Consider the following 12,104-nt stretch of genomic DNA (forward strand, 5'->3'; position numbering starts at 1 on the left):
AAAAGTAAAATTATTAAAATGTGATTTGTATTATATTTAATAAAGTTTAGATTATAATTGTATTCTATACTAATTCTTTAAATTTATGTTATGATTGCAATTATATACTAATTATTTAAATCAAATAATTTGTTTTGCATATTTTTAAATAAATTGCATGTTACATAATATGTTACCTTTTACTTCATGTTTGAATTTCATATTGAATAATAGTTATTTTAAAAAGTGTTTAAAAGATAATCAGGTGTTTCACAGGCCTCTTTTATGTTACAAGATTTGTCATTTGAAGCATCTGAATTAGTTTTGTTTTCTTCAGTTCTTAACTGGTCTTTGCTGGATTCTTATTAGTCAACGACACTTGGTCTGACTCAGGTAGTTCGGATATCCCTATCTGGATTTAGTATCAGTTCAGTTCAGTCGCTCAGTCGTGTCCAACTTTTGTGACCCCATAAATTGCAGCACGCCAGGCCTCCCTGTCCCATCACCAACTCCCGGAGTCTACCCAAACCCATGTACATCGAGTCGGTGATGCCATTCAACCATCTGATCCTCTGTCGCCCCTTTTTCCTCCTGCCCGAATCCTACCGAGCATTAGGGTCTTTTCCAATGAGTCAACCCTTCGCATGAGGTGGCCAAAGTATTGGAGTTTCAGCTTCAACATCAGTCCTTCCAATGAACACCCAGGATTGATCTCTTTTAGGATGGATTGATTGGATCTCCTTGCAGTCCAAGGGACTCTCAAGAGTCTTCTCCAACACCACACTTCAAAAGCATCAATTCTTTGGCACTCAGCTTTCTTCACTGTCCAACTCTCACATCCATACATGACCACTGGAAAAACCATAGCCTTGACTAGATGGACTTTTGTTGGCAAAGTAATGTCTCTGCTTTTAAATATGCTATCTAGGTTTGCCATAACCTTCCTTCCAAGGAATAAGCGTCTTTGAATTTCATGGCTGCAATCACCATCAGCAGTGATTTTGGAGCCCCAAAAAATAAAGTCTGACACTGTTTCCACTGTTTCCCCATCAATTTGCCATGAAGTGATGGGACCAAATGCCATGATCCTAGTTTTCTGAACGTTGAGCTTAAAGCCAACTTTTTCACTCTCCTCTTTCACTTTCATCAAGAGGCTCTTGAGTTCTTCTTCACTTTCTGCCATAAGGGTGGTGTCATCTGCATATCTGAGGTTATTGATGTTTCTCCCAGCAATCTTGATTCCAGCTTGTGCTTCTTCCAGCCCAGTGTTTCTCATGATGTACTCTGCATATAAGTTAAATAAGCAGGGTGACAATATACAGACTTGACATACTCCTTTTCCTATTTGGAACCAGTCTGTTGTTCCATGTCCAGTTCTAACTCTTGCTTCCTGACCTGCATACAGGTTTCTCAAGAGACAGGTCAGATGGTCTGGTATTCCCATCTCTTTCAGAATTTTCCACAGTTTATTGTGATCCACACAGTCAAAGGGCTTGGCATAGTCAATAAAGCAGAAATAGATGTTTTTCTGGAATTCTCTTGCTTTTCCGATGATCCAGCGGATATTGGCAATTTGATCTCTGGTTCCTCTGCCTTTTCTAAAACCAGCTTGAACATCTGGAAGTTCACGGTTCACGTATTGCTGAAGCCTGGCTTGGTGAATGTTGAGCATTACTTTACTAGCATGTGAGATGAGTGCAATTGTGCGGTAATTTGGGCATTCTTTGGCATTGCCTTTCTTTGAGATTGGAACGAAAACTGACCTTTTCCAGTCCTGTGGCCACTGCTGAGTTTTCCAAATTTGCTGGCATATCAAGTGCAGCACTTTCACAGCATCACCTCTGAGGATTTGAAATAGCTCAACTGGAATTCCATCACCTCCACTAGCTTTGTTCATATAATACTCCATTTGTAACAATATTTCCTATTTACTTTGTAACTGGATTGTATTATTTTATAATCAGTCATAGCCTGACTAAAGGATATTAGAAATGGAGAAGTGTTTGGGTTCTAATTTTGTAAGTGATCAGCTCATCGGTAAATATTTTCATATAATGATGATTTCCTTATACATTTTGGTGAATATGGTGTTTCATAAAAGGAATGCTTAGCTAATCTGGATCCTTTGTATATCTTAGAAATAATAAATAACACTATTTCATTTTTGAAAAAATTAAGTTGATAATATCATCTGAAGTAAAAAACAGAAAAATAAAGACGAGAATCCTGACTTGGCTATTTACCAAATAACTTTGCAGAAGTCACTTTACTTCTCTGTCCCTCATTTTCCTTTGTTTAAGGGGAAGGGGTCAGATTAGATCATTTCTAAATTTTTCTTGCAATGAAACTAAGTATTTGAAATATTTGACAGCAATCATCTATATGTTTTCTCACTTAGTATTTAAATATTTGTTTTAGGTATTATTGCACAAAAGCATAAGAGTGAGCATTTGAGCATGGTTTTAAGCATCAGTTTTACCAGATGTATTTGCAGTTGTTGTAGGTTGGGCAGGTCAGATTCTTTTATAACAAACTCAGTGGGGGATCCAATATACTTTCAGGAAAAAGTTTTATCAGAACATGTTGTTAGACAGTGCATTTCTACCTTCAAAGACAGGGTGTAAAAGCAGCCTTGTTTAACAATTTTGTCTTTCTGATTCAGACAGAAAAGGAAAAGGCACAAGCTGAACACAGTAGGATGAAGAAAAAAATAAATGGACTTTATTAATAAAGATGTTAGATTTATACCTTCACATCTATTACATTTTTTTCCTCCAAACTTTTGGGTTTTTTCTTTTTCTTTCTTCTTCTTTTTTTTTTTTTCTTTTTTCTATGTACACTGAGTTGTTAAGGGTTTGAATTTTGTGTTGTTGACTTCAGTTTTACTTGTCATTTATTCTGAGTTCTTGCTGCTTGTATGAGAATAATTCTTGCCCGCTGGCCATCTGGGACTCTACTTGCAGACTTTCTGACTCAGTAGCCTTTCCCCAAATCTGTGTACTTCAGACAAAGAGCTCAACTCTCTGTGCCTCTCTCTTCTCCCCACCTGCTGTTTGGAGCATTCACATGTAGATATACCACTGCCATTTCACTCTGCTGCCTCACAAAGTTCAGAGGTTGGAATGGACCATTGTCCCTGAGTGCCACCCGCTTGCTGTCCTGATTGTAAACCACACCTCCTCTCTCGCCTCAACCTGAACTTAAGAGAGTAAGACTAAATGTGATGTGATCTTGGGGAAAATATCAGCACCTTCTTATGCTTGCAAAGCCTGGATAGCACAGTTTGAGAAATTACTGCCAAGCAATCAGAGAGCATTCTATAAATAACATGTGAACTAATAACTTAAAATTTGTATTTAGCCCTCACCTTGCAGTGACTTAGACTGAATGAAATACTTTTGTATTTGATGCTTGTTCTAGACTTTTTATTATAACAAGATGGGTAAATGTTTCTAAACACTCCTGTTGTATTATGTTTACATATGCTTTATCATTCGAAATATTTATATTTTTACACATCATTCAGTCATGATTTATTGTTACTGTTACTATAGGTTACTGTTAATAGAATTCTTGTTTGAGGAATATAGTTTATATAGGTAACATATAAATATAAAGAAGTTTAAGAAACACCATTACCTTTACTACACATTACTAAATATTATATATGCCCAATTTATGATATATTAAAGCTCAGGAATTACTGTTATAGGTATTCATTGTCATTCTGTGTTACTTACGCCCCCCAAAATGGTAAATATTATTTTTAAAGTCCTTTGGTGACATTACTTTAAAAATATACTCACTATTTCTTTGAAGATTTTAAAATGTTCAAACAATGACGACAGGCTAGAATTAGTATATTTAATCATTTTAGTACATTCAAATATAGCAGTGGTTTACATATCATCCAATGGACTTATTTTCAAATGGAAATCAACTTTGTTGTATGCTAAATAAATTTGGAATAACATTTATGATTTAAAAATACTATAAAGCGTCCAGTTGCTCTTGCGAGTTAAGGTGATCATATTTAGGGACAGAAATTTAGGATTTTTGTTAACAGCAGTGTAATGGGCCTGGTGTGGCAGCATGATCACAAAATATTGCCAGAATCATTGCTATGATTCTGACTGTCGTAGTAACTGAGGAAGTATAGATGTTGTGACCAGAGAAGATTATAGCTTTGGGGAAGTAGAAGTGTACACAAGGACAGAACCCTATCTTCAGCCTGCTTCATTACCCCTAATTCAAAAGAAACCATGGCTGTTGTTTGTGAATAGGTGACTTCCTTGCTTTATACCCCTTCAGGGGTCATAAGTGTCAGGGGTCATAAGTGTTCTTTGAACAAATGTGAAACTCAACAGAGCTTGTAGGGCTTCAGTGTAATCTGGCTCCTGTCCTGTCCGGCTCATTCCTCATTCCCATATTCTACTCTGGAGCCAAACGAAAACCTTCACAGCACATACTCCCTGCACACCTTCTCATTCTTCTTTCAGCCATCACTCTAGGGGGTTTCTCATTCTCTTCCTTTTGCCTGACATAGTTGGCCTCCCACTTTCCTTCAGTTCATTTCTCCTTAGTCTTTCATGTCTTAGTTTGGTGTTGCTTCTGCTGAGACTCTTACTAGTATTCTTCAGGTTGAGGTGTCTTTTTCAGCCCTTTATAGTTTCCTATATTTTTTCCTTATTCTTCCCTTATCCAAGCCATGTGGTTATTGCTTGGCATGTGTCTCTCTCCCCTCTGTGGGTAAAGAATGTGAGCTGCATCCGTGGAGATGCTGGGTCTTGCTCTGTATTGGGTTGATAACGCCTCACACCAAGTTCTGTTCAGTAGGCATTCAACAAGGACCTCTTGAGTGACTGCTGAATGAAAGAAAACCAGGGACAAGCCCAAAAGATGGAACTTGGAATGGTACCCTTCAGGAACATGAAGTAGCATCTCAATTAGGGGAGATGATATATATCACCACGATGTTTTTGAAAAAGGTTAAGGACATCTAGATCTTATCAAAGTTCAGCTTGAAATGAGCACTCAACAGTTTGGGATACTCTACTTTCTGTTTGTTACAAATTTGTGAAAACTTTAATTGAAGGGATTGAAACCAGTATAGTATATGAAATTTGACACTTATTTGCTTTTTATTGAGACAAATTGTTTAAAAAGTATTTCCCTCTGTGATATTTTTATCTTCTTTTATCATTTTTTCTCCTGAGATGAGTATTTTGTTAGTTAATTTTTGTGAGTTCTGTATATATTTATAATATTAACCCTTGATCATTTATGTTGAGTTGGTTTTCTTAGCTTTAAAGTTTAATTCGATTAATGCACTTTTTGGGGGGAAGCATATATTAAAAACCTTTAGAATGCCATATCTATTATTAACATTTTCTTTGGCAATTTATATTGCTTTTTTTAAAGAGCTTTTGTTTACTATGGTAAAATACAAATTTTTGTAGGAGTTTTAAAAACATGAGACATAAGAAATCTCTGCAATTTTGTAAATCAAATTGTACTTTTCAGATATAGATATTTTCTGTCAACAATATATGTGAATTTCTTGCTGTGACATTTTACGTTTTACAACAAACTCTTTTTAATATCTATGTAATGTTTTAATGTGTGCATATACCATCACATTTTAGCCAAATCTCTATTATGGGATGTTTAAGTTATTTTCAGCTTATTGATACAGAAAATTCTACAATGAACATTTTTTTTCATATAATTTTGTACCTCTTTCTGTGTTTCCCCTTAGGATAAATTATTTTTAAAAGAAATTCTGCGTCCAAGGGTGTTATAATAGTTTAAGGTTGTTGATACATTTTGCTCAGTCTTCCATGAAAGAGATACCAGCTTACATACATCATATAGTGTGTGAAAGTGCCTTTTTTTTTTGTTCCATTATTGAAGCTGAATATTTTAACTTTTAGTACTCTTTACAAACCCCTTTTCTATCTATTTGTGGGCAAAGAGCCTGCACCTCAGTACTGATTAATTCTCTAAAAATAGTGGATAAAATATTTTACAATTAATCCTTAAAAATAATACATAGCTTAGTTAAAATGAAATTTAAGGAAACTCTTAGAGGTAAAAAAACAAGGTGAAATCACAAATCTAGACAGATAGAGGGAAAGCTAAAAGACATCTCCTAATTTCTGGGGTCTCTCAGCTTGGATTTTAACCACTCTATAGGTAATTAAAGGGAGTGTCCAGGTCCAGTACACTGATGGGAATTTGGGTTGGAGACCATTGCACAAATTCATTATTCTCTTAGACCTGTATGTGCAGTAAAAAAAAAAAAAAAATCTATTCCACAAAAGAAAACAATATATTTCTTTGTTGGGTTTAGCAAGATGGATGGGGGAAAGCAGTTTTGCCTGAGAATTGATAACCATAACCTGAACTTCACACAGGTTCAGGGTTAGGATTCACATTGCAAGGAATGAAAAAAATGTTAAGCTGACATTTTTATTTAAATAGGGGTCTGCTGGTGGTACCTCTGAGTACCCGGCAGTCAAAAACACAACTCCTCTTTAGAAGAATGCATCTTTTACCCATGTCTCAAAGGAGTCTCACTGATAATGTTTCACACATACACATACTTACAAACCACATAAGGAAATACAAAAGCATCAACAAAATAAGAGTCATATTCACAAAGATCTTAAAAATTGTAATTACAGATACAGCATGCAAACAAAATAAGTATGTTTAAAAAAATAAAGGGTTTGGAAACATAAGGAAGAACTAACAGACTATAAAATGATGAATTTGTTGAATAAAATTTGTAGAAATGAAAAATGCAAAAATCAAAATTAGAAACTCAATGGGTAAATTAAATGGCACAGTAGAGACAGGTGAGAAGAAAATTGGTGGATCAGAAGGGAAGTTCTTAAGTCACTGCCCAGCATGTGGCAGAGAGACAAAGAGACGAAAAACATGAAAGGGAATTGAGTGACAAATATTAATAACTAATCAGAGTTTCATAAGGGGCAGAGAGAGAAAATATTCAAAAAGACAAATCTGATAAATTCACAAAATTAACAAAAGGTAGGAATATTCAGATGCAATGTAAGATTGGAGCAAAACATCCACACCAGAAGAATCACAGTGATTCTGTGTTTCCACACAGAATATTAAAGACAATAAGATCCGAAAAACAGCAGAAAGGTCACATGGAGTGACAGACTATATCAACTACCTATGTGACATCTCAACAGCATCAAAGGAAGCCAGAAGCCTGCACAATAATGCCGTAAAATGCTGTGAGAAAATAAGTTTAAATAGTATACTCCGTGAAACTATCGCCTGAGAAAAACTTTTCACTGAGAGGATCAACAAATTCAAAGTTGATCCTCTGAAAACACACAAAAAAAATTTAAATGGACAAACTTCTTGCAAGAAAGAAATAAAAACAACAAAAATAATATCAGAAATTAAAAAGAACCCATAGTTATAGGTGTTATGGAACATTTAAAAATTATAAGTGAAAAATATAAACATCATTTTGAACAGTTATAAAACTATGAAAGGAAATTAAGCACTGTCTAAATAAGTGGGAGATATAATTTGGAGTTTGAAAGAATAGAAGATCATAGGAAGAACAGGATAGAAGAAACTACCCAATCAGCTGTTAAAGTCTTTTGGTAAAGCTATTATACAGTGGAGTATTGTGCAGTCATCCATAAATTGCTTAATGTCCCAGGAAAGAGAGATCAGTGAGAAAAAGACAAATTCACAAATACTGTTGAAATAACTGGATGTCAAAATTCTAAAAAACAGGAAAATCATTTCCAATTGAAAATCAAACACAAATATGAAATAGAAAACTACTGAAGAATTTAAAAGTTCTGTGCAACTTTAAATTTTGGGAAAAATAGGTAAATAATTTTATATTCTCTGGATAGGGAAAGTTTTCATTTTCCTTTTTAAGGAAGACCCCCAAAATATAATATTTAAACTAAATATTTCACAAATTTGATAGCATTAAAATAAGAATTCAATATTCATCTGAAAACATCATTAAAAATAGTGAAATGATAAGCCACAAACAGAGAAAAGGTATTTGGACCAAATAACCAACAGTACTACCAGAATGAATATATAAACATGAAAGTCAATAAAAGACAAAAGAAAGTTTATAGAAGCCATAGGTAGACACTTTATAGAACAAATGTGAAAGGCCAATGAAATATTGCAATGATAATTAATGGTAATAATTAAAAAATAAAAATTAAAACTAGAAGATATAACAACTTATATCCCCATATTGACAAAAATGAAATCCTGTGTTAGTAAGCATGTAGAACATGGAAACTCTTTAGACAGTGCTACTGAGACTTATAAATTGATACAATTATTTGGGAGAAGAATTTGGAAAAATCTAATAGAACTGAAGACATGCACATCCTATAAATGATTAACATCACGCTAGAAACTTTTACAAATATGCACCAGAAGAAAGGCTTTACCAGAAGAATATTTACTGTGCCTTTTTTCTTTTTGTAATAGTAAATTGTGAAGATAATTTAAATATCCATTTAAATGAATAAACTGCAGTTATCATATAGTATAATACTTTACAGCAGTATAAATGAAAGAACTACAGCTGTAATTATAAAACATGAATCTCACAATTATAAAATTCAGCCTAAATAGAGCAAATAGTGGAAAATTCTAAACAGCATAATCATATTTTTATGAAAATTAAGAATGTGCAAAATCAAATAGATATTTAAGGTTAGGACTTAAATTAAAGCAAATCATAAATATGAAATTGAAGATACTGTTTACCTCTGAGAGTAGGCAGGGGTATAGAATCAGAGGAAGTTCTAGTTTTTTAACCAAAATAGGGACATATTGTTGATATTATTGTAACATTTAAGTTACATTATTTGCTTAAAATTAAATGTATAATGGGCTTCCCAGTTGGCTCAGATGGTAAAGAATCTACCTGCAATGCAGGTGACCTGGGTTTGATCCCTGGGTAGGGAAGATCTGGAGATGGGAATGGCTACCCACTCCAGTATTCTTGCTTGGAGAATTCCATGGACAGAGGAGCCTGGCGGGCTACAGTCCATGGGGTGGCAAAGAGTCATACATGACTGAGCAACTAAAAAAGGAAAAGAGAATAAATGTATAATGCATACAGAAAAAATAGAGAGAACACGGGACGGAAGTGTACAACTCAATAGTCACAAAGTGCATACCTGCATGATCACTACATCAAGTAATAAAATACTTAGCACCCCAAAAAGTATGGCATCCCTACTCTCCAAATGTAACCACTATCCTTACAGATTTATTATCTATGAATGCTTCCTTAAACCCTACTGCTTTGTTTTTTTTATTTTTTTTAATTTAGCAGTTAAATATTTTGTGTCTGGCATCTTTGGTCAACATTATATAGGTGGATTCATACATTATATACATGTTATCGAATGTCTATAGTTCTTTCATTTTTAATTGTATATGTTCCCATTCCATGACTATATCACAGTGTCTGTATTCCACTTTTGATAAACCTGTAGTTTGTTTGTTGCTTGCTTGCTTGCTTAGTCTCCTTCAATCACGCCTGACTCTGTATGGCCCCATATACTGTATCCCGCCAGGCTCCTCTGTCCATGGGATTCTCCAGACAAGAATACTGGAGTGGGTTGCCATTTCCTTCTCCAGGGGATTTGGCTGACCCAGGAATCAAACCCAAGCCTCCTGTCTTCTGCATTGTAGGCAGATTCTTTACCTACTGAGCCATCAGGGAAGGTTGCTTCTAGTTTGGGGCAATTATGAATAATTATGCTAACCAGGTTTGTCCATGTTCCTTGGTATAAGACATTGATAAACTTACAAAACTAAATGTACGGTTTATACATTATTTGTATGTATTCAGTTCAGTTCAGTTGCTCAGTCGTGTCCAACTCTTTGCAACCCCATGAACTGCAGCATGCCAGGCCTCTCTGTCCATCACCAACTCCCAGAGTCTACCCAAACCCATGTCCATCGAGTCGGTGATGCCATCCAACCATCTCATCCTCTGTCGTCCCCTTCTTCTCCTGCCCCCAATCCTACCCAGCATTAGGGTCTTTTCCAATGAATCAACTCTTTGCATGAGGTGGCCAAAGTATTGCAGTTTCAGCTTCAACATCAGTCCTTCCAATGAACACCCAGGATTGATCTCTTTTAGGATGGATTGATTGGATCTCCTTGCAGTCCAAGGGACTCTCAAGAGTCTTCTCCAACACCACAATTCAAAAGCATCAATTCTTCGGCGCTCAGCTTTCTTCACTGTCCAACTCTCACATACATACATGACCACTGGAAAAAGCATAGCCTTGACTAGACGGACTTTTGTTGGCAAAGTAATGTCTCTGCTTTTAAATATACTATCTAGGTTGGCCATAACCTTCCTTCCAAGGAATAAGTGTCTTTTAATTTCATGGCTGCAGTCACCACCAGCAGTGATTTTGGGGCCCCCAAAAATAAAGTCTGACACTGTTTCCACTGTTTCCCCATCAATTTGCCATGAAGTGATGGGACCAGATGCCACGATCTTAGTTTTCTGAACGTTGAGCTTTAAGCCAACTTTTTCACTCTCCTCTTTCACTTTCATCAAGAGGCTCTTTAGTTCTTCTTCACTTTCTGCCATAAGGGTGGTGTCATCCGCATATCTGAGGTTATTGATATTTCTCCCAGCAATCTTGATTCCAGCCTGTGTGTCTTCCAGCCCAGCGTTGCTCATGGTGTACTCTGCGTATAAGTTAAATAAGCAGGGTGACAATATACAGCCTTGACGTACTCCTTTTCCTATGTGGAACCAGTCTATTGTTCCATATCCAGTTCTAACTGTTGCTTCCTGACCTGCATAAAGGTTTCTCAAGAGACAGGTCAGATGGTCTGGTATGCCCATCTCTCTCAGAATTTTCCACAGTTTATTGTGATCCACACAGTCAAAGGCTTTGGCTTAGTCAATAAAGCAGAAATAGATGTTTTTCTGGAACTCTCTTGCTTTTTCGATGATTCAGCGGATATTGGCAATTTGATCTCTGGTTCCTCTGCTTTTTCTAAAACCAGCTTGAACATCTGGAAGTTCACGGTTCACGTATTGCTGAAGCCTGGCTTGGAGAATTTTGAGCATTACTTTACTAGTGTGTGAGATGAGTGCAATTGTGCGGTAGTTTGAGCATTCTTTGGCATTGCCTTTCTTTGGGATTGGAACAAAAACTGACCTTTTCCAGTCCTGTGGCCACTGCTGAGTTTTCCAAATTTGCTGGCATATCGAGTGCAGCACTTTCACAGCATCACCTTTGAGGATTTGAAATAGCTCAACTGGAATTCCATCACCTCCACTAGTTTTGTTCGTAGTGATGCTTTCTAAGGCCCACTTGACTTCACATTCCAGGATGTCTGGCTCTAGGTGAGTGATCACACCATCGTGATTATGTGGGTCGTGAAGATCTTTTTTGTACAGTTCTTCTGTGTATTCTTGCCACCTCTTCTTAATATCTTCTGCTTCTGTTAGGTCCATACCATTTCTGTCCTTTATCGAGCCTATCTTTGCATGAAATGTTCCTTTGGTATCTCTAATTTTCTTGAAGAGATCTCTAGTCTTTCCCAATCTGTTGTTTTCCTCTATTTCTTTGCATTGATCATTACAAAATAAAGTAAGACAGTCTTTTTACTAAATTAATAAGTAGTGAATGATATTTTTATCCTAATTTTACTTGATTACCACTGGTGTTAAGCATTTTTTATATTTTAATTTGAATGTTATTATTTGTCTATTGATATTGATGTTATTTGCCCATTTTTCAATCTGTATACTATTCTTTTGCATTTGCAAAGAAAAAAGTGCTATTTAAGTTTGTCCCCATTTTGGTTTTTTACTTTAAAAAATTTTAATGGTTTTTAAAATTTTCTTTTTTATATTTTTAAATTAAATATATAGTCACTACAAAAATTTCAAAAAACTAAACCAGAAAAACAAAACCCCTAAAGTATAAATAAACATCATTTTAACCCCCTCTTCCCAATTAACTGTTGTCAACATTTTGGTAACTATCCCTGTTCCTTGTGGCTATATACACATATATGTTTATATTAATATATACATATATTTATATATT

At 35.4% G+C, this 12,104-nt stretch overlaps 2 protein-coding genes across 5 annotated transcripts in view; one reads left to right on the forward strand and one right to left on the reverse strand.

The window, feature by feature from the left end:
- The window catches only part of UNC13C (unc-13 homolog C), a 1,717,543-nt gene that overhangs the window by 909,623 nt on the left and 795,816 nt on the right, over positions 1–12,104 (reverse strand). The gene's annotated exons all lie outside the window — the stretch shown is intronic.
- The window catches only part of WDR72 (WD repeat domain 72), a 218,590-nt gene that overhangs the window by 116,265 nt on the left and 90,221 nt on the right, over positions 1–12,104 (forward strand). The window lies entirely within an intron of this gene.

The sequence above is a fragment of the Giraffa tippelskirchi genome, chromosome 7 (genome assembly GCF_054371585.1).
Source record: "Giraffa tippelskirchi isolate mGirTip1 chromosome 7, T2T-mGirTip1v1.2.pri, whole genome shotgun sequence".
In the NCBI taxonomy this organism is placed as follows: Eukaryota; Metazoa; Chordata; class Mammalia; order Artiodactyla; family Giraffidae; genus Giraffa; species Giraffa tippelskirchi.